The sequence below is a fragment of the Hyperoodon ampullatus genome, assembly GCF_949752795.1.
Source record: "Hyperoodon ampullatus genome assembly, chromosome: 15".
Taxonomy (NCBI): Eukaryota; Metazoa; Chordata; class Mammalia; order Artiodactyla; family Ziphiidae; genus Hyperoodon; species Hyperoodon ampullatus.
This window is the reverse complement of record NC_136928.1, coordinates 41,124,135-41,148,287: the sequence shown is the minus strand read 5'-3', so window position 1 is coordinate 41,148,287 and position 24,153 is coordinate 41,124,135.

Here is a 24,153-nt window from a genome sequence, read left to right as displayed (position 1 = left end):
TAACCTTAGAAAACTTATTTAATTTTTCTGAACACCAATGTTATCCTCAAAAGTAGAATATTAATTACAGCTTGCTGTTAATGTGAATTAAATGAGATGATGACTGATAGCCCCTAGTTCAGGATTAGTTGAGTCTGAATGCCTTGGAATTATCAGATTATGTAATTTTTAATTAACCATTTTGATTTTGAAATACTTGTAGATTCACATTTAGTTATAAAAAATAATCTAGAGAGATTTAATTTACCCAGTTTTCCCCAATGGTAACATATTGTAACACTAAGGTACAATGTACTAACCAAGATACTGACATTGATTCGGTCAAGACACAGAATATTTTCATCATCACAAGGATCTCTTATGGTGTCCTTTTATAACCACACTTACCTCCCTCTCACCCCCAACCCTAATCTCTGACAAATACTAATGTTTTCCATTTCTACAAATTTGTTATTTAAGGAATGTCATATAAATGGAATCATAATTTATGTAACTTTGGGGGATTACTCAGCATAATTCTCTGAAGATTCATCCAGGTTGTTGTATATCAGTAGTTTATTCATTTTTCTTGCAGAGTGGTATGCCATGATATGGATGTCTCACAGCTTGTTTAATCATTCACCCATGGAAGGACATATGGGTTGTTTCCAGTTTGGGGCTATAACAGCCCCAAACTGCATAAATATTCATTAACATGTTTCTGAGTGAACATAAATTTTCATCTCTGGGAAATTTGTCCAGAAGTACAACATCCCCCATGGAGCATGGGATATATAGTAGCTGCATTTTTTTAAAAAAACTATCAAACTTTTCCAGAGTGGCTGTAATATTTTACATGACCACTGGCAATGTATGAATAATCTAGTTTCTCTTCATCCTTACCAGCATATGGTGGTGTCACTTTTTTTTAAGCCATTCTGAGACTTGTATAGTGATACCTCATTGTGGTTTTAATTTGCCTCTTCCTAATGGCTAATGACGTTGAACATCTTTCCATGAGCTTATTTGCAAACTGTATATCCTTTCTGGGGAAATATTTCTTTGTGTCTTTTGCTCATTTTCTAATTAGATTATTTCTGAGTTTTGGTGAGTTCTTTATATATTATAGATACTAGTCCTTTGTGGGATATATGGTTTGCAAGTATATTCTTCCACTCGAGCTTGTTTATCCTTATACTGAGGTCTTTCATGGAATAAAAGTTTTGAATTTTGATGAAGTTCAATTTATCAATTTTTCATCTTATGGATCATAACTTTGTTGTCAACAACAAACTCTTCCTTTAAAACTCTTTCCCAAGCTTTAATTCCCCAAAATTTTCTCTAACTCTTTAAGCATTACAGTTTTTCATTTTTTAATAGATCTTTATTGGAGTATAATTGCTTCACAATACTGTGTTAGTTTCTGTTGCACAACAAAGCGAATCAGTCATATGCATACACATGTCCCCATATATCCTCTCCCTCTTGAGCCTCCCTCCCATCCTCCCTATCCCACCCCTCTAGGTCATTGCAAAGCACCAAACCAATCTCCCTGTACTATTCTGCTGCTTCCCACCAGCCATCTATTTTACATTCAGTAGTCTATATATGTTGATGCTACTCTCACTTAGTCCCAGCTTCGCCATCCCACCCCGTGTCCTCAAGTCCATTCTCCATGTCTACCTCTTCAGTCCTGCCCTGCCACTAGGTTCATCAGTACCATTTTTTTTCTTAGATTCAATATAAATGTGTTAGCATACGGTATTTGTTTTTCTCTTTCTGACTTACTTCACTCTGTATGACAGACTCTAGGTCCATCTACCTCACTACAAATAACTCAATTTCGTTTCTTCTTATGGTTGAGTAATATTCCATTGTATATATGTGCCATATCTTCTTTATCCATTCATCTGTTGATGGACATTTAGGATGCTTCCATGTCCTGGCTATTGTAAATAGTGCTGCAATGAACGTTGTGGTACATGTCTCTTTTTGAATTATGGTTTTCTCAGGGTATATGCCCAGTAGTAGGATTGCTGGGTCGTATGGTAGTTCTACTTTTAGTTTTTTAAGGAACCTCCATACTGTTTTCCATAGTGGTTGCATTAATTTACATTCCCATCTACAATGCAGGAGGGTTCCATTTTCACCACACCCTTTCCAGCATTTATTGTTTCTAGATTTTTTGATAACGGCCATTCTGACCTGCTTGAGGTGATACCTCATTGTAGTTTTGACGTGCATTTCTCTAATACTTAGTGATGTTGAGCATCTTTTCATGTGTCTCTTGGCTATCTGTATGTCTTCCTTGGTGAAATGTCTATTTAGGTCTTCTGCCCATTTTTTAATTGGATTGTTTGTTTTTCTGACATTGAGCTCCAAGAGCTGCTTGTATATTTTGAAGATTAATCCTTTACTTGTTCTTTCATTTGCAAATATTTTCTCCCATTCTGAGGGTTGTCTTTTTGTCTTGTTTATGGTTTCCTTTGCTGTGCAAAAGCATTTAAATTTAATTAAGTCCCATTGTTTATTTTTGTTTTTATTTTCATTACTCTAGGAGGTGGGTCAAAAAAGATCTTGCTGTGATTTATGTCAGAGTGTTTTTCCTATGTTTTCCTCTAAGAGTTTTATAGTGTCTGGTCTTACATTTAAGTCTTTAATCCATTTATAGTTTATTTTTGTGTGTGGTGTTAGGTAGTGTTCTAATTTAATTCTTTTACATGTAGCTGTCCAGTCTTCCCAGCATCACTTATTGAAGAGGCTGTCTTTTCTCCATTGTATGTTCTGCCTCCTTTGTCGTAAATTAGGTGACCATATGTACATGGGTCTATCTCTGGGCACTCTACCCTGTACTGTTGATCTATATTTCTGTTTTTGTGCCAGTACCATACTGTCTTGATTACTGTAGCTTTATAGTATAGTTTGAAGTGGGGGAGCCTGATTCCTCCAGCTCCGTTTTTCTTTCTCAAGATTGCTTTGGCTATTCGGGGGCTTTTGTGTTTCTATACGAATTGTAAATTTTTTTGTTCTAATTCTGTGAAGAATGCCATTGGTAGTTTGATAGGGATTGCACTGAATCTGTAGATTGCTTTGGGTAATATAGTCATTTTCACAATATTGATTCTTCCAATCAAAAAATATGGTATATTTCTCCATCTGTTTATGTCATCTTTGATTTCTTTCATCATTGTCTTACAGTTTTCTGAGTACAAGTCTTTTGCCCCCTTAGGCAGGTTTATTCCTAGGTATTTTATTCTTTTTGTTGCAATGGTAAATGGGAGTGTTCACTTTCAGTCTGTATGTGTCCCTAGGTCTGAAGTGGGTCTCCTGTAGACAGCGTATATATGGGTCTTGTTTTTGTATCCACTCAGCCAGTCTGTGTCTTTTGGTTGGGGCATTTAATCCATTTACATTCAAGGTTAGTTTTGATATGTGTGTTCCTATTACCATTTTCTTAATTGTTTTGGGTTTGTTTTTGTGGGTCTCTTTCTTCTCTTGTGCTTCCCACCTAGAGAAGTTCCTTTAGCATTTGTTGTAAAGCTGGTTTGGTGATGCTGAATTCTTTTAGGTTTTGCTTGTCTGAAAAGCTTTTGAATTCTCCGTCGAATCTGAATGAGATCCTTGCTGGGTAGAGTAATCTTGGTTGTAACTTTTTCTCTTTCATCACTTTAAGTATATCTTGCCACTCCCTTCTGGCCTGCAGTTTCTGCTGAAAAATCAACTGATAACCTTATGCGGATTCCTTTGTATGTTATTTTTTGTTTTTCCCTTGCTGCTTTTAATATTTTTTCTTTGAATTTAATTTTTGTTAGTTTGATTAATATGTGTCTTGGTGTGTTTTTCCTAGGGTTTATCCTGCATGGGACTCTCTGTGCTTCCTAGACTCAGGTGACTATTTCCTTTCCCATGTTAGGGAAGTTTTCCACTATAATCTTTTCAAATATTTTCTCAGACCCTTTCTTTTTCTCTTCTTCTTCTGACACCACCATAATTCGAACGTTGGTGCATTTAGTGTTGTCCCAGACGTCTCTGAGATTGTCTTCAATTCTTTTCATTCTTTTTTCTTTATTCTGCTCCTCAGCAGTTATTTCCATCCTTTTGTCTTCCAGCTCACTTATTAGTTCTTCTGCCTCAGTTATTCTGTTATTGATTCCTTCTAGTGCATTTTTCATTTCAATTATTGTGTTGTTCATCTCTGTTTTTCTGTTCTTTAGTTCTTCTAGATCTTTGTTAAACATTTCTTGTATTTTCTCAATCCATGCTTCCATTCTATTTCCTAGATTCTGGATCATCTTTACTATCATTACTCTGAATCCTTTTTCAGGTAGATTGCCTATTTCCTCTTCATCTATTTGGTCTTGTAGGTTTTTACCTTGCTCCTTCATCTGTGACATATTTTTTTGCTGTCTTTTTTTTTTTTTTTTTTTTATGAGTGGGATTGTGTTCCTGTCTTACTAGTTGTTTGGCCTGAGGCTTCCAACACTGGAGCTTGTAGGCTGTTGGGTAGAGCTGGGTCTTGGTGCTGAGATGAGGACCTCCATGAGACCTCACTCCGATGAACATTCCCTGGGGTGTGAGGTTCTCTGTTAGGCCAGTGGTTCGGACTCAGAGTTCTCACCTCAGGATCTTCAGCCCAACTCCAGGCTCATGAACCAAGATACCACAAGCTGTGTGGGGTGGTAAAAAAAAAAAAAAAAGAGAGAGAGAACAATAACAAAGTAAAAAATAAAATTAGACTAGGAAACTAACAGATATGTTAGAAAGAATATAAAAATAAAAATATAGATGAATCGACAACCAGAAGGTACATCAGTACCACAATAGTAAAAAAGAGGAGGAGGGAAAAGAAAAACAAAAAGAGGTGGGGGAGGAAGGCCTTGGCTGTAGCGGGCAGGGCCTAAGCAAGGGCGAGGTTACGGTGGTGGGCATGGCCAATGCTCAGGACCCACAGGGCTGGATAAGACCCTGGGAGCTGTGGGGGGTGGGGCTTAGGCTCAAGGAACAGAAGGGGCCCAGGCGTGACACTCCCACTCCTGGTCTCAGAGGGTGGGGGACCTCACCTGGAAGACCAGCAGGCTTCCTGGGCTTGAGTGGGCGGGGTCTCCCCCATGCCCCCAGGACCCACATGGCCTGGGGGGGGCTTTGGCGGGCAGGGGACCTCACCTGGAAGACCAGCAGGCTCCCCGCCCAAGTGGGCCAGGTGATCGCCCTCTGCTCCTTTCCTGCTCTTCCTGGAGAGTCCCTCCCATCTGCCTCTCCTGATCTCCCCAGCCTCAGGGACACCGATCCTACCTGGCCTCCATTTCTCCTTCCTCCTCAGTCCCCTACATTCTACCAGTTCAGTTTGGGTTCTTCCCATCTCCTTGGGTGTCAGAGTCCCCCACCAACAGCCGGCAGGCACCCTACTTTGGGGAGAAGCTAACCATGCATCTTCCCACGTTGCCATCTTGACTCTGCCCCTATAGTTTTTCATTTTACACTTAAGTTCATGATTCATTTTGAGTTAATTTTTGAAAGATGTGAGACGTAAGTCAAGGTTAACTTTACTAGTGAGTGTCAAATTGCTCCAGCACTATTTGTTGAAAATGTTACCTTTCCTCTATTGAATTGCTTTTGCACATTAAAAAAAAAAATCAGTGGGGCAGATTTTTGTAGATCTATTTCCAAGTTCTATATTCTGTTCCTTTGATCTATGTCTCTCCACCAACACCAAAAAGTATTGACTACAATAGCAATATAATAATCCTGGACGTCAGGAAGACTGATTCCTCCCACTTTATTTTTATTTTTCAAAATTCTATTAGCTATCCTATTTCCTTTGCCTTTCCATATAAATATTAGAAAAATTTCGTCTAGATATACAAAAAATGTTCCTGGGATTTTGATCATAATTACCTTAAACCTATATATCAAACTGAGGAGAACTGGCATCTTTACTATTTATTCTTCCAATCCATGAACACCTTATATCTCTCCATGTATTTAAATATTCCTTGATTTATCTCAACAGCAATTTGTAGTTTTTAGCATGTAAATCCTGTACAGTTTTTGTTAGATTTTACCTAAGCATTCCATTTTGTGAACAATTATAAATGCATTTTTAATTTCAGTGTTCATATGTTCATTTCTAGTAAATTGAAATATAATCGGTTTGATTTTTGTAAGTTGATTTTGTATTCAGCCACCTTACTGAATTCAATAATTAATTCTAGGAGTTATTATTATTATTTTGTTACTATCATTATTATTATAGATTCCTTGGGATTTTCTAAATAAATGATCATGTCATCTGCAAATAGGAACAGTTTCATTTCTTCACTTCTGATCTATATGCCTTTTTATTTACTTTCTTTGCCTATTGCACTGGCTAAATTTTCCATCATTATGTTGAATAAGAATGGTGAGAGCAGATATATTGCTTTGGCCCTGATCTTAGGGAAAAGCATTCGGTCTTTCACCTTTAAGTATCATGTTAGTTGCAAGTTTTCTGTAGATGCTCTTTATCAAGTGGGAGAAGTCCCCCTCTCTTCCTATTTTTGTGATAGTTCTTTTTTGTTTGGGTTTTTTTTTTTTTAATCATGAATGGGTATTGGATTTTTAAAAATGCTTTTTCTCCATCAATTGACACAATCACATGATTTTTCTTCTTTAGCCTGTTAGTATACTGGATTACATGGATTGATTTTTTGAATAGTGAACCAGTCTTGTATCTCTGGAAGAAACCTCACTTGGTCATGGCACATAACTCTTTTTATATATTGCTGAATTCTATTTGCTAATATTTCATTAAGGATTTTTGCATCTATATTCATAAGAGATACTGGCCTGCTATTTGTTTATGTACTGCTTTTGTCTGGTTTTCATATTAGAATAGTAATATTCTAATACTATTCTAATAATAGAATAGTATCATATAATGAAATAGAAAGTGATACTTCCTCTTCTATTTTCTGGAAGAAATTGTGTATAATTGGTGTTAATTCTTCTTTAAATGTTTGCCAGAAATTTCCAATGAAACCTCCTGGGCCTGGTGAATTCTTTTGGGGAACTTCTAAGTTATGAAGTAAATTCCCTTAATAGTTATAAAGTTATTCAAATGACCTATTTCATATTGTACAAGTGTGGCATTTTGTTTTTCAAGTAATTGTTATTTTTCATTTCATCTGAGTTGTTAAATTTATGTGGGCAGAGTTGTATATAGTATTCCTTTATTACTGTTTTAACATCTAAAGGCCTGTTGTGATTTCCTGTTTAATTTCTGATATTGATAATTTATGTCTTCTCTCTTTTTTCTTTTGTCAACCGTGTCACAGATTTGTCAACTTTATTGATCTTTTCAAACAGCCAAATTTTTGTTTTATTGACTTTTCTCTACTGTTTTCCTGTTTTCAATTTTATTGGTTTCTGGGTTTATCTTTATTATTTCATTGCTCTGTTTGCTTTGGACTTATTTTGCTCTTCTTTTTCTAGGTTCTTGAGGGAGGACCTTAGATTACAGATTTGAGCCTTTTCCTCTTTTTAATTGTGTGCATTTAATTCTGTAATACCCCTCTCAGCACTGCTTTAGCTGTATACCACAGATTATAAGATTGTTTTCTATCATTTTTGTTTAGTTCAATGTACTGTTTGATTTCCTCTTCCCCAACAGACCTCCACTGATGCTCAGAGAAATTGATTCTCCCAAAGCCACACAGGTAGCAAGTGGCACAGACTGGACTGGAACTCAACTAGTCCAAAGTTTTGGCTCCTAAAGTCTATTCTTCCTGGTTCCCTAGAGCTCTGCAGCCAGCCTCGACGTGTCTGATATAGATAGGAGTCCTCATTGATGGTTACTGCTCTCCATGTGGCCTCCACCATGGGTGGTTTGGGGGGGGTGTGGTGGAGGGAGAAGCAATTTTATTTAGCTGTGCATTGCTAAGAGTCCTGAACCTCCATGAGGTCTCTTCTGATACCGCCCCCGTGGGGAAGGTGGCATCTGCCTCATTACTTCTGCCTCTTCTCCCTGGCCCTTTGACTAGAGACACTAAACTTTTGTGGGTGTTTCTTTTTACAGTGCCCGATCGTATTTTCAAGTTGTCAGCTCCTTCGGTCTCAAGTCTGGGATATATACGAGGCAAAAAGAAAACCCAAGGAGCTCACACTGCGTTGGTCCTTGGGTCCTGACATCCCTAGTCTGTCCCTCTTCTTTCAGAACCTTCTTCAGTTTGTTTTGTTTATAAATACCTAGGATTTTGAATGTACACAGCAGGAGAAACAGGAAAAAGTATGTCTCTTTCATCATCTTGGAAGCAGAAGTCCATACTGTACCAATTTTCAAAATTTTAATAAACAAACTTTTCTTTAGAATAAACATAAACTTTTGTTGTTGTTGTTGTTTTTTGCGGTACGTGGGCCTCTCACTGCTGTGGCCTCTCCTGTTGCGGAGCACAGGCTCCGGACGCGCAGGCTCAGCGGCCATGGCTCACGGGCCCAGCCGCTCCACGGCATGTGGGATTTTCCCGGACTGGGACACAAACCCGCGTCCCCTGCACCGGCAGGCAAACTCTCAGCCACTGCGCCACCAGGGAAGCCCAACATAAACATTTTTGAAAGGAGCATGCATTCTCTCACATTAAAATGGAAACAATATTTCCTTCACTGGAGATCCCGGTCACCTAAATTTATATTGATGGTTCTTATCAGCTGTTTTTCAATGATAAGAAGCATTTTATTCCAAGTATGTCACTCGGACTTATGTTTTTATTTCAGGATATGAACAAAGAATTTCATTTAAGAAAATACTTAGTATGGAGAAAATTATAGGGCATCTATTCAAACACTGACTTGGAGCTGATGGTATAAGGATATTCTGGCTGTAAAGTACCAGAGCCATTTGGTCAAACCCATAGATTAAAGTGCAAATGCATCCTGCAGTCTTCTTGGAATCAGCTGAAACTGAGACTGGTTTAGTGACAAACGTTCATTTGATGGCAGAGCCGTAGCTGCCCTAATTTTAAAGCAGTTGATGGCTTCCACTGTTAAGTGCCATTATCACAAAATGATGCAACACTTATCACAGCAGCTTCTGCCAACATTCTCCTTCTCTCACATCCCATGCTATGTGAATTCCAGGTGATGAATATCAGATTGTTTTCGGTGAGAAGTGGTTGACAGAAAACATATTATGACATATATTATGACAGAAAACATATTCTCTTGTTCCTCTACTGATAAGAAGGCTCCACAAATTCAATATAAGTGAAAGTCTGATGGAGAATTCCAGTTTCAATGCAAAGATTGTTCAATTCTTTGTGTATAGCCATTAATACCCACTCCCATTCCAACAGCAGACATGACAAATGGATCACCTCACACTCCCCATTAACCTTGGTACACCATCAGTAGGATAGCCAGATTTAATAAACGAAGTGCAGAAGACCCAGTTAAATTTGAATTTCAAATGAACAGCAAATCATATTTTAGTATAAGCCAATCCCAAACATAGCGTGAGGCAAACTGAGACCAAAAAGTGTCTGTCGTTTATCTGAAATCCAAATTTAACAAGGCATCTTATAGTTTACCTGGTAACCCAACACCAGAATCCTTCTTAACACTGCACTTCAGGTAAATCCTGTCAATCTGTTGGAATCTGCCTGTTACAGATAGAGGGCATCAGAAGTACAGAAAAGAGAGGACAAGTGGGAGTTTTAGAGTGGTGAGTGACATAATGAATTTATGTCTAAAAAAATGAGGCATGGGCAGTATCTTTCAATCAGAGTAAAGTAAAGCAATCTCTGAATATATTCCAATTACATGTTAATCACTTAAACATTATTACTAAAGACCAAGTTTTTGTGTGTGTGATCATATTGTTTCACTAATACAGTGGTTCTCAAAGCATAACCCCTGAACCAGCAGCATTAGCATCACCTGGGAACTTCTTAGAAATGCAGATTAACAGATCCCTCCCCCTGCCACAGCCCAACACCTACTGAATCAGAAATGCTGGAGTGACTGCCCAGGAATCTAGGCCTAAAAGCCCTCCAGGAAATTCGGGTATACACTCAAATTTGAGAACTGTTATCCCGTGAGTACAGCAAAGAACAATAGTTGCCCTGCTAGAGAAAATTCTTGAAAAGAAGACTCCTTTCATTTTTCTGCCTACTTAGCTTTCTGTAAGTTTAATCAGAAAAGCCGGTGAACTTACAGCTGGCTCTTAATTTCAGCTAGATATCAACTCGGTACAAATCTAACATCTTCCCACAGAGAAGCTGTAAACCCTGAGTGAACACCTTGTCTTCTTCTTTTTTTATCTCTGCTGAGGAGGGGGGTGACCGACGCTCTCTTCTGTTGCCTGTTCTGTGGTCAAGCCTGGTTATCATGACCTCCCCAAGCATAAGTCATGCACTAAGTGTCTGGTTTCCAGATTCAGTGTTCTCTTTAGCTGAATCAACAACAGTTTTTTTAAGTGTTCTCTTATCTAAATCAACACATCAAGTCAGACAGACATATCATCACTATCTTAAATTGACCTTGGGGGCTTCCCTGGTGGTGCAGTGGTTAAGAATCTGCCTGCTAATGCAGGGGACACGGGTTCGAGCCCTGGTCTGGGAAGATCCCACATGCCACGGAGCAACTAGGCCCGTGAGCCACGACTACTGAGCCTGCGCATCTGGAGCCTGTGCTCCGCAACAAGAGAGGCCGCCATAGTGAGAGGCCCACGCACCGCAATGAAGAGTGGCCCCCACTCGCCGCAACTAGAGAAAGCCTTCACACAGAAACGAAGACCCAACACAGCAAAAATAAATTAATTAATTAATAAACTCCTACCCCCAACATCTTCTAAAAAAAAAAAATTGACCTCGGTACCAGCTTACAGGCAAAACAAAACAAAACAAAAAAAATGATAACCACAATATGAAGACACAACGTCAAAGGGATCGCACTTTTACAGACTTAACACTCATAAAGCAGCACCTTCCATATGTATTGTCATTTTAATTCACATCCGGAGAGGCAAGATTTCCTACCCACAGTTTATGAATAAGAATGCAGGTTAAGAGTGTCTATGTAATTTACTTGAGATCACATAGTCAGGAAGTAATTCAGGGTAAGTCCAATTCTTATGTTTTAAATTCACCAAGAAAGAGTGAGCCCAGGAAACCCTAGTCCCCATGCTCGACCCTAATAAAAGCAGAACCCCAGACCTGCACTCTCTCTCTACCTGTGACCTCACTGTGGCCCCAGGTGTGTCATATAATTTCCAGGACTTGTAAGTAAACTCTTTTCCGAAGTTTCCTGATGGTTATTGCTGAAGTGATACCTGCAGTCACAGTAAGAACCACAAGGGCTGGTCCAGCCACAACATTGGTTATGGATAGGCTGAGATGGTCACACAACAGACATGCTACAGAAAACCACTGATGAAGTAAGAGGGAGCTGAATGATCAGATTTGAGTATTAGATTGTTTTGATGGTAGAATGGAAATGAAAGATGGAAAAACTGATAAAGAAGCTATCTTAGCAGTTCAACTGGGAAAAGTCTAAGTAAGTTCACTGGTTTCAGGGATAGAGAGAAGAGAGAAAGGATATGAGAGATAAATAATAGAATGGACAGGACTTGCACTTGTTAAATATGAAATTTCAGAAGGCAGGCAAATTTTGTATTCATATCATATGTATCATTTTGTACACTAATATTATCACTTAGCAATATAATTGTGAATGTAAAGCAATGATTATAAATATTATTATATAATATCACTTAATGATTGAATTATATACCATCATAAAGATGAATTATGATTTGTATAACCAAACCCCTACTTTTTCTTAATATTTAAATGTCTGTCTTATAAATATCATCACAGCTAATATCCTTGAATACATCTTTGCACACTTCTGATTATTTTATTATTTCCTTAGAATAAATTCACAGACTGAATAAAATATAGATTTTACAGATTTAAAAAAATTTTTTTTATATTGCCATTTTGCCCCCTTGAAATTTTTATTTCTTTTATTAATTTAAACATCTACCAGCCATGCATGACAGAGGCTATGTATTTATTCTCTCCCAGGGTATTTATTCTCTCCCAGAGTACTGACATTCTTAAAGATTATATATCTGATAAGCAAGAAATGGCAAAAATTGCTGTTTTATTTACATTTCTTTAAATATCATCAGACTGAATAGTTCTGTATGATGTTTATAACTTTTTGCACATCCTCCTTCTGGCAAGCCTGATTATGCCCTGTGACCATTTTGCTATTAGGTCTTTTTTTCCATTGATTCTTAAGAAAGGTATTACATATCAAGAATTATGATTCTTCGTCAATAATTCCTATACATATTTCCTCAGCGTTTTAATGTTTTATTTTTATGCTCTGCTGCAGACTGGACATTTGTGACCCCCAAATTCATATGCTGAAATGCTCAACTCCCAGTGAGGATGGTGTTTGGAGACTGAGCCTTTGGGAGGTAATTAGAGGAGCCCTTACGAATGGAATTAGTGCTCTTATAAAAGAGACCCAGGAGGACTTCCTCACCCCTTCCATGATGTGAGGTCACAGCAAGAAGATAGCCATCCATGATCCAGACATTGATCTGGATTTTCCAGTCTCCAAAATCGTGAGCCATAAATGTTTGTTATTTAAGCCACCCAGTCTATGGTATTTTTTTTAAATAAAGCAAACTGAATAGACTAAGACATGCTCTCTTTTGAATCACAAAAGTATTCATTTTTGTAATTCAACCTATCAATATCTTCCCTATGGATAATCCATTGCATGTCATGTTAAGAAAGGTTTCTTTACTCCAAAATTTTGTGAACATTTAGTATATTTCCTTTTAATACTTTGACTTTTTATATAAATAGTTAATTCATCTTAAATTTATTTGGAAAAAAATTATGAAATAGGGATTCACTCTTCTTCATTTCACATTCACTCTTTTTGTCATACACTTAGCTACTGAATTAACACCATGGTTGAAGCCACAACAGGTTTGAATAATGACTAAAATTACCATGCGGAAGAGAGATACTCTATTTACTGTGAAAGTGATTCTCTTATTTCTCCGTAGTAAGATGGAATGGTTGTGGATGAAAGCCTGATTTGAGTTGATTCACAGCAGAGCGGCAGGGAAGCTTGGAGATAAAAAATGTGAACAATTCTTTTGAAGAGTTTTGCTGTAAACTGCAGAAGAGAAATGTGGGAGCAGCTGGGAGAAGTGCAGTCAGAACTTATGAATTCTCTGAAGTAATTCTTCACACAGTTTTGTTTTGTTTGTTTTTCTGGAGGTTGGATGGATAACTCTAAATGAGAGGTGTGGAAACACACTGAAAGATAATGGCTCTTGTCAGCCATGTAGTCTCTCTTTCTCTCTAAGATCCCATGGAAAGGATTATAAAAATATGTAAAACAAAGAGAAGCACAGCACTGTAAAATATAGAACTATGTCATTTTCAGGACAGGTATTTTGACAAATATTTGGAAGATAGAATGCAGGTGCATTGATGGCTTAACCAAAGCAGAAGAGATCAAAAATGCTCCACATAAGCACCGATCTTCACAGCGTAGCTATGAGCAAAAGCGGCCATGAGTGGCTCCAAGCAGGAGCTTGTTCAGGGCAGCAAACTGGGTAGATAAGAGAATGAGTGTCTACATGGATGGCTCATGTGCCCTCAACCCCATTTACCAATCATTACGCAAGACTTATCTAGTTCTATGGGATGATGAAATGCATGATTGGAATGAAGAGAGAAGGGCAAAATCTGAGATACAGCTGAACTTCCACAGATATCTGGTAATAGGGGTACTAGACAAAATACTTAAAAATACAAGATGTGTGAACTTCAGATATACAACAAAAAATATTTTAGAATAAGTATGTCCAAAATATTTTATGTAACATATTCACATGACATTATTGTTAATCTGAAATTAACATTTAATGAGGTATCTTGTATTTTTATTTACTAAATTGAGAAACCCTCCTTAGCAAGCAAAGTCACTTTGGCAACTTTGGAGGTCCTGACCTCCCATCTTAGAGGAAAGTCTGCTTGAAATAGAATGACACTTTTACCCCTATTGTAAGTCAACTATACTTCAATTAAAAGAAGAAGAAGGAGGAGGGGGAGAAGAAGGAGGAGAAGGGGAAGGGAAAGGGAAAGAGGAAGAGAAGGAAGAAGGAGAAAGGAGGGAGGAGGGAGGAAAGAGGAGGAGGGGAAGGAGAAACCTATTAAATGCAAAGGAAACCTTCACCAGCTACCCAGTCAACCAGTACTTCATTAAGAAATACAAATGGTAAAACAAGAACCATCAACATTTGAGAAAAAACAAAACAGAAGAACCACAAAGAGAAGCAAAATAAGAACAGGCCTTAATAATGCAGGCAGCAGAAGAATACGTTAAAAAGAGTTCTAAAATTTCCCTTTACGTAAATGATTGTTTTACTCTATGAAATAATACTGTTCTTCACTTCTAACAGACAGATTATTCATCACTAACACCATAATAAAACATTTTAAAAAAAAACCTGAGGAAAGACCACTGGATTTGTTAATTAGAATAAATCCTCAATTTCAACAGATACAATAGAAATCTTTTAGCAGGTTGATTACATCTTTTAGAAGAGAAAAAAATAGTTATGCCTTATTCTGAAAACACATAAACAATATAAAATCATCCTTATAGATATAAAAGTAGCCTAATATAGAGAAGTTTCTAGAATAGTTTGCCAATAACAAGATCACCGAGATATCAAATAGTTTTGCTTTTTTTATGTCTGTTTTCATGTATAGATATATATCTCTCTATATATACATATATCTACAGATACATATATGGAGAGAGATATATTTATCTATATAGATAGAAAAACCCTCTTTCAGTGACATTATAGCTCTTTAAACAAAATAAAAATAACTGCTGTTGGCTGGGAAAATATTATTTAGCACAAAAACCTATAAAACAGTTTTACATTAATATATTGATTTTTTAGAGAAATGCTAGTTGTAGGCTATTTAAAATGTCAAAGAATAAATATTTGAGTGTTATTGGAAGAATTATTTAAAACATTATAACTAAACTTTGGTTTAATTAAAAAATAAGAAAACAATTACACGTTTTCTTCTACTACAATACAAGCTCCATGAGGACACAGATTATTGCTTTATTTCCTTCACTGCTGTATCCCAAGTACACAGAATAGTACCAGGATCTAGTAAGTTGCTCAGAACATATTTGGTGAATGAATGAGTGAATCATTACTTAAAGAGATTTGTTTGGTTAATACACTTGAAGAAAATTACTTCCTTCAATTCCTCAGTAAGCCTAGAAAAATAGAGACCAGACTTAGATTGAACGTATTCAGCAAAAATGGAATTTTGTCATGAAATTATAAAACCTCATGTTTCCAACCAGCACCTTTTTGAATTCCCTTTGAGAGGACAGTAGGAGGTATAGTAAAATTAGGAAGAAGCAGCAAACCAATTAGGGTGTTCTCTTCACTTCTAAAGTTTATCACCCTCAAGGAAGTCACCATGAGTCTGGTGAAAGGATGCAGCCACACTTACTGAGCCACAGTGGCTCCATTCAGTGGCTCTGCTAATGGACCACTGGTATCTCCAAGTTCTTTATTGCTTTTTGTTAACATGGCTTCATGTCTGTTTCTCTTTCTTATTAAAAGGTAGGGTCTTAGAAAATCATTGAAGTTTGTTGACAGGGGACTTTCCTTTCGGGATAATAGAATACAGTTTCCCAGATGCCATCTGGGCTTGAAAGTAGAAATAGGGAAAGTTTAGAGAACAGAGAAGCAAGTAAAATATGTTTGATGTTTCTCCCAACATTACAGGTAGTTCATTCTCTTAACAGGTTAATAGTTGGTAAGGTCCTCAGGTCCAGAGCTCAGTTCTACAGAACGTGGAGCTCTATGCTATTGATATTCCAGAGAGAGGACTGAGATGTTATTAATTGTTTACACTAGCATATTGTACAGTTTATATATTTTTCAAACAAGAAAGTATACTTGTACTTTGTAAAATATAGAAAATCAGAAATAAGAATATAAAAATCACATGAAGCATAACTTCTGTGGTATATTAACCACTTTAAATATATAACAGCTTTATGAGCTTTCTTTTCTTGAAAAATATTATTGAAAAATCTCAGTTTTCTAGCCAATGATATGCTCCCGACAGTTTTTTCCCCTTCCTCAAGGTGGGTTTTTATGAGTTCTGGTGTAATATTGCCTGGCTCTGTTTACTAAATCTCTCCCAGAGTGGAATAATATCTGTGAATTCTGTTTTTTATACAACTGCAGAGGAGAAATTTTCTCTAAATTATCAAACAAGAAGAAAGTGACACAGAAATTTTTCTTTCATATAAAAACAACTTCCTTTGTCTCCCAGTCCTTCTCTTTACAAATGGCTTATGGTAATTTAGAAGATGCTAAAGAACTGTTGGCAAAACCCCGTTGCTTTTGCCCTAATTCTGTATTTTTTTCCTTTCAACACACAAAATTTCAGGTTGATAAACTTCAGTATCAAAGGATGATGTATAAGTTTGGTCATATCAACCAGCTTTACTTTCCAAATGGTTTTTAGAAACCTAATTTTATTTATTTTTAAAGCAAAATTCACATGCTGAAAGGGGAAAGATTTAAAGAGACAGAGGTGGGAGGGAGGGAGGGAGAAAGGAGCAAACTCCTTTCGATTACATCATGGCACAAATTCTATTTTATTACTTTGAAAATAGTGACATCTAGTGGACACAAGGTATTAATACCACGGTGTCTTGGTGTCAGAATTAACTGCAAATGTAAAAAGCAAAAAAAGCAGCCCAATTATATAGACACAGAAAACCATGAGGATTTTATAGTAATCAAAATTCACTGATCCACTTTCAGATATCTGTTATTCTGCCAGTAAAATTCCAAACAGAAAGTGACTTTATTAATTTGAAAGTCTCAATCAGTGCCAAATAAGAAAAAAATGTTATCAGTTAAGCCTTGAGGAAGGTTAAACAAGAGTACAGAGTCTGAGGCTGGTCAGTGAAAGTGCACCCTGTGTGTATTATGAGAACAGACCACTTTCAACACTTTCTGCCCATATTCACTTTATAGTATTTGCCAACTGCAAATTATTCATCATATGTTTGTTTGCCATTTGATCCATTTGTCTACAGCACATAGTTTCATTATTAATTAATCAAAGTAATGGTATAAACCTCTAAATGAACAGTGACTACTTAGCCTGCATTACAATTCTTCATCAAACCTACTATGTAGACTACTCATCTATGTTTGGCACTTTGGAGTTTACAAAGCAGTAACAGTACTCCCATTTTATAGCAAGTAAAACAAATCTCAAAATACTTAAGTTAATTAGCTAAGCCAACAAAAGCAAACTCAATAAGAGAGTCAATGAATCCAGGGGGATAGACCATCTCGTTTTCCCACCATCCTCCCTATTGAAATTACAGGCCAAAAAACACATGTCACAAAGCTGGATCCTGGCATAAAAAAAAATCCAAATTTAGATGGAGTCCAGATATAGTCAGAATTATAATGGTAACAACAGCCATCATTACTATTTATGGAGTACCTTCTGTAGCAAACACTATTGTAAGAAATTATTATTCTAGTTAACAGAGGAGGCATCTGAAGTACAGAGAGGTTAAATAACTTACCTAAGGTCATAATGCAAGTACCCTCAGGATAAATACACAGTTGCCCTCCTTTTGTCAGCATAAGTAACAACCAGTAAAACATAACCCAGATTTTTAAATTAGAAGTTTCTCACTTGTGTAATTGTTCAGTTTCAATTAAGCAATTTTAGATTTTAGGCAATTTTAGATTTTAGAAAGTAAAACAAACCTTCTTAAACAAGACTGACTAAAGAGAGGATTAGAATTGGGACCAGAAGATTAATAACTGATTTATTAAAATCACGACTATATCGACTGTTCAGGGCATTGCAAATGATTATGACAAAAAGAAACGTGTGAAAGCTTTCAAAAAGAAATTTCCCTGTAATGGTACTGTGATTGAACATCCCGAATACGGAGAGGTTATTCAGCTTCAAGTGACCAAAGAAAAATCATTTGCCAGTTTCTCTTGGAGACTGGCATTGTCAAGGAGGAACAGCTTAAGGTTCATGGATTCTAAAATGAACCTAAATAAGTGGAGAATTTCTTGAATAATTTTGTTCTCTCAACCCAGTTTGACTGCCTTGTGAAATGATTCTCTGCAGTAAACAGACTTTTCCTTTATTTAATCATTCAAACTTCCATTCACATCTGCATGATTACAGAAAACATGGGGTATGTAGGCTAGTAACACATAAGAAAATTGCAGTAAGGTGGTAATGAAACCCCATAGTCATCTTAACATGTTTCCAATGGAAAATGTTGTTTTGAGTATTTGTTTATTGTTCAGTTTATTACTTTTCACTCGATTAAATATTTTTGTTGTATTAAACCATGTACGTTGCAGCTTAATAAAAAAGAAATCTAGATCTTTGCTCCTTATCTGACCAGTTCCTTAAGACCCCCCCCCACACACACACACACCCCACAGGCATAATTTTTCATTTGCCCAATTTCTTCCTAAGTAATGAAAATGACATTTTTTAAAAAGTGCATTGGTTTCTTTGAGTTAAGCAAGGGATATTAAATTCATCTGTATTTATTGGGCAGTACAATATCTATAGTATTATAGGAATAACATAAAAGAGGTATGGGGCAAGTTACCAAATATCAATAAATTCACAATATTATTGGAGTCAAAGGTCTTATACACTTCATACTTGACTTAATATTCATCTTAAGGCTTATCCTGATCATTTCCTTTCTTCCTTCTATGTCAGGAAGAATCTACTAGTAGGAAAAAACCAGCACATTCTACTTCGGTAATATGAAGATTGTTTAAAAAGATAATTTGCAAAGTTTGGACAGAGCATGGAAATTAGAAGAAATAGTGCAGCTGGGAAGAGCAGGGAAACTTCTCTAGCTCTTTAGCTCGGAAGAGGAGGGGGAACGAGCAGTAACTAGAAGCTGGAGAGAATGAAGAGAGGGACGGAGACAGACATAGAAAGCACTGCCACATACCCAGGAAGGATGCTGCCAAGTGACCCAGCCAGACAAATGAGTTTAGGATATTTTCCCCTTCAAATTACGTTATTGAAAAGGCTGAGAAGCAATAACAATCTAATAACAATGAGGAAATCTAGCACCCTAAATACCCTTTCCTAAGAAAAAAACAGGACTCCTTTGAAGAACATCTGATTCCATGCCTGGAGCAGGAAGCATCAAGAGGTTCCAGGATATTTTGTTGTGCCAGAAAGGAAGGAAGTTTGTGGGGAAAGGCAATCACATGTGTGCAGTTTTCCGACTCCCCACTCAGCCACATGTTCCAGGCCTTGGGCCTGGAACACTTCCTTACCAAGAGACAAGGAGCCCTCACAGCCCGTGTGGGCTTATGGACCTGTGTGGGAATATCTTTCTCTGTTTTATACTCAGTATATGCTCCTTTGTCCTGCTTGATCAGGCTGTCAAATAGCACATTGCCAACTGCCTACTGCATCCTTTCACTGTGTTGGGGAGTGGAGGGGAGGGAAGGGAGTCCTTCACCCACAGCACAAGAAGGGTGCATGCAGATCATCACCCTGGGTCAGCTGTGGGAGGTGACCTGCTGGCCATGGGGAAACCCATGTCCACTCATGAAGCTCATCTTGCTCTGTCTCCTCTCTATGTGAGTAAAGTGTTGCTTCACTGTAAAATCGTGTGAGGCATGTCTTTCTTGGTGACCCGGAACCATGGAGTGGGTTGACTTCTGGAATTGCTGCTTCTAATGGAGTGGGACCCCCTCCCTGGAGGGGATAACAACTGCCATTTGCTTGACAAAATTATCAACACAGAGGTACCAGTATGAAGGACTCTGCTGTGTCAAAGATGGGACAGTTTAAGCATCAACAGAATAATGAATGCATTTAATAGAAATTCACTAAACGTATTTTTTAAAAAACATCAATTTGTGTTGATACTCAATTTTTAACAGAGAAATCCAACAAAAACAATGACAACAATTAAGAAATTTGGAAATAACTAGGACACCAACACCTTAGCGTGAAAATTATAAATTAAAAGTAAATACACATTTATTCTATCTTTTGCTGGATGAACTGTTAATGAAGGAAAAAATCTTCCTTACAGAAGAATTCCTATTATAGTAAATATGGAAGAAATTTTTAAAATCACAACGTTGCAAACTTTAATAAAATAATTGATTCAGGCAGCAATCATTGGTTTAAAAATTAATGAAGAATTTTACAATGACTGGTTCCACTGATCAACATCAGTACCATTTAAAAAATGTGACAACTTCCTGATGTGATTTCATATGAAGCACACAGCACCAACAGTAAAGTGTTCTCGCCCAAAGAGTTGAAGCCTTCTGGGAGAACCTCGCTTTATAGAAGATATAGAGAATAAAGGGGTATATTAAATGGTGCGGAGGCAAACAAATATATTTAGGATGTGTGGCATTTAAAGACAACTAAGTTAATTCTATTTAACATAAAAGAATTAAGGAAAATGGCTAAAAGGTTTTAATAGACACTTCATCAAAGAAGACATAAAAATGTCAAAGAAAAACGAAGTATGTTCAACATCATTAGTAATTAGGGAAACATAAATTAAAACCACAATGAGAGGAGCCTGGTCAAGACGGTGGAGCAGGAAGACCCCAAGCTCACGTCCTGTCCAGGCACACCAAAACTACAACTCTGTACAGAGCAACTATTCATGAGAAAGGCCAGAATCTAGCAGAAATAGCAGAGATGGTCTTCTATAACTAAATATTTAAAGAAAAAACCACAAAAAGACATGTAGGAGCGCTGGAGTTGAAGTACAGTCGAGACCCATACCCCCACCAATGGGCGACCCACAAATGGGAGGATAATTACAATTGCAAAGGTTCTCCCCAAAGAGCCATTAGTCTGAATCCTATATCAGGCTCCCCAGCCCAGGGGTCCTACACTGTAAAGATGAGCCCCCAGAAGAGGGAGACTTGAAGGCCAGTGGGGCTTATTTTCAGGAGACACAGAGGGCTGTGGGAAATAGAGACTCCATTCTTAAAGGGCACATCCAAAACCTCACATGCTCCAGATCCCAGGGCGGCAGCAGTAATTTAAAAGGAGCCTGCGTCAGACGTACCTGCTGATCTTGGAGAGTCTCCCAGACAGGCAGGAGGCAACTGCAGCTCACCCCGGGGACACAGACACCGATGGAAGCCATTTTGGGCAGCTCATTCTACCACATGGACACTGGGGTTGGCAAGCCACATTTCGGAATCCTCTCTCTGGCTAATTGACACCATGACCCAGCCCCCTCCCCCCCCACCCCCCACACCCCTGACCACCACCACCATCAGCCTGTCGACACCAGTACTGAGACACCTCAGGCCAAGCAACTACCCAGGCAGAAACATAGCCCCACCCACCAGCAAGCAGGGTGCCTTAAGACCTCCTGAGCCCAAAGCCACCCCAGTACATGGATGGCCCTGCCCACCACAGGGCCCAGGACCTGGCCCTGCACACAAGTCCGCAGGTATTAGCCCCAGGACTCCTGGGGCCCTACAGCCAGCTCCGACCACCAGTGAGCCAGCAATATCCCTGGGGATGCCCGGGCACAGCCCCAAAAACCACCAGCAGGCCAAGACCAGGCCCGAAACACCTTGGGCCCCTCAGCCAGCTGCACTGACACAAATTGTAGCAACTTGGATCTGCCTCCTCACACAAAGGAACAAAAAGCAAAATTAAATAAATGGGACATAGTTAAATTTAAAAGCTTTTGCACGGCAAAGGAAACCATCAACAAAATAGAGACAACCTACTGAATGGGAGAAAATATACACAATGATGTGACCAACAAGGGGTTAATATCCAAAATACATAGACAATTCATAAAACTCAATATCAAAAAAAAACAATTTGATTAAAAAATGGGCAGAAGACCTGAACGGACATTTTTCCAAAAAAAAGAAAAGACATACAGATGGCCAATAGGCCCATGAAAAGATGTTCCACGTCGCTAATCCACATAGAAATGCAAATCAAAACCGCAATGAGATATCACCTCACACCTGTCAGAATGACTATTGTCATAAAGACCACAAATAACAAATAATGGCGAGGATGTGGAGAAAAGGGAACCCTTGTACACTGTTAGTGGAAATGTAAGTTGGTTCATCAACCATGGAAAATAGTAGGGAGGTTCCTCAAAAAATTAAAAATAGAAATACCATATGATTCATCAATTCCATTCCTGGGCATATATCTGAAGAATACAAAAATCACTGATTTGCAAAGATACATGCACCCCAATGTTCATAGCAGCACTATTTACAATAGCCAAGATATGGAAGCAACCTAAACGCCCATCAACAGATGATTGGATAAAGATGATGTGGTATATACATATAATGGAATACTATTCAGCCATAAAAAAGAATGAAATTTTGCCATTTGTAACAACATGGATGGGCTTTGAGTGTGTTATGCTAAGTGAAATGTTATACAGAGAAAGACAAATACTGTATATCATATACATGTGGAATCTAAAAATTAAAAAACACTAGTGAATGTAACAAAAAAGTAACAGTCTCACAGATACAGAGAACAAACCAGTGATTACCAGTGGGAAGAGAGAAGGGGGGAAGGGGCAAGATGAGGTGGAGTATTAAGAGATACAAATTTCCATGTATAAAATAAATATGCTGCAAAGAAATACTGTACATCACAGGGAATATAGCCAATATTTTATAATAACTTCAAATGGAGTATAATCTATAAAAAATTTGAATATCTATGTGTAACCCTGAAACTAATATAATATCATAAATCAACTATACCTTAATAAAAAGAAAAATATTTTAAAAACCCATAATGAGATACCACTATTCACCTCTTAGAATGGTTTACATTAAAAAGAGTGGCTATTCCAAGTGCTTTGATCTAGAGTTTCAGATCTTGCTCTGTATTCGGTTTCATCCTTTTTGTCCTGCACTTTCTAACTTGCATTTTCCTTCTCAGTCTGTGGGTGCCATTTGTTTAATCTCTTTCAGTTCTATCATTTCGGGGAGAGTAGAATGTACTCCTGTGATGTACTCAGATTCCTACTACCCAAGCTTAGTCTGGTGCCATAAAATTCCCTCTTTTCTGAAAGGCTGTTTGGTTTTTATCATGAATCAGTGTTGGATTTTGTTAAATGTTTTTTCTGCATCTATTGATATGACCATTTGTTTTTTCTTCCTTAGCCTGTTGATATGATGGATTTTATTGATTGAATTTTGAATGTTGACCCAGCCTTGCATATCTGAATAAATCTCACTTGGTCATGGTGTATATTTATTTTATACATTGTTGGATTTGATTTGCTAATATTCTGTTGAGGATTTCTGCATCTATGTTCATAAGAGACATTGGTCTTTAATTTTTATTTCTTGTAACATCACAGAATGAGTTAAGAAGTGTTTCCTCTGCTTCTATTTACTGGAAGATGTTGGAGAGAACTGGTATAATCTTTTCCTTAAATGTTTAGTAGAATCTGCTAGTAAACATTTCTTGGCCTGGTGATTTCTGTTTGGGAAGGCTGTTAATTCTTGATTTAATTTCTTTGATAAAGACATATACAGATTATCAAATTCTCCTTGTGTGAATTTTAGTAAATTTTATCTTTCAAGAAATTGGTCTATTTATCTAAGTTATCAAAGTTATGGGAATAGAATTCATCATAATATTGCTTATTATTTTTTCATGTCCATGAGAATAGCAGTGATGGTCTCTTTTCAACTTCTTATAGTCATGATGTATGACTTCTCACTTTTTTTCTTAGTGAGCACAGCTAGAAGTTTGCCAATTTGATTGATCTTTTCAAAGAAGCTTTTGGTTGTTTTAATGTTCTCTATTAATTTCTTGTTTTTAATTGTACTGATTTTTGCTCTAATTTGTATTACTTCTTTTCTTCTGCTTACTTTGGATTTAATTTGCTCTCCATTTTCGTATTCCTAAGGTTGAAGTGCATATCATTGACTTTAGATCGTTTTTCTCTTCTAATATATGCATTCAATGCTATAAATTTCCCTCTAAGCTTTGCTTTTGCTGCATCTCACAAACTTGGTAAGCTGTATTTTCA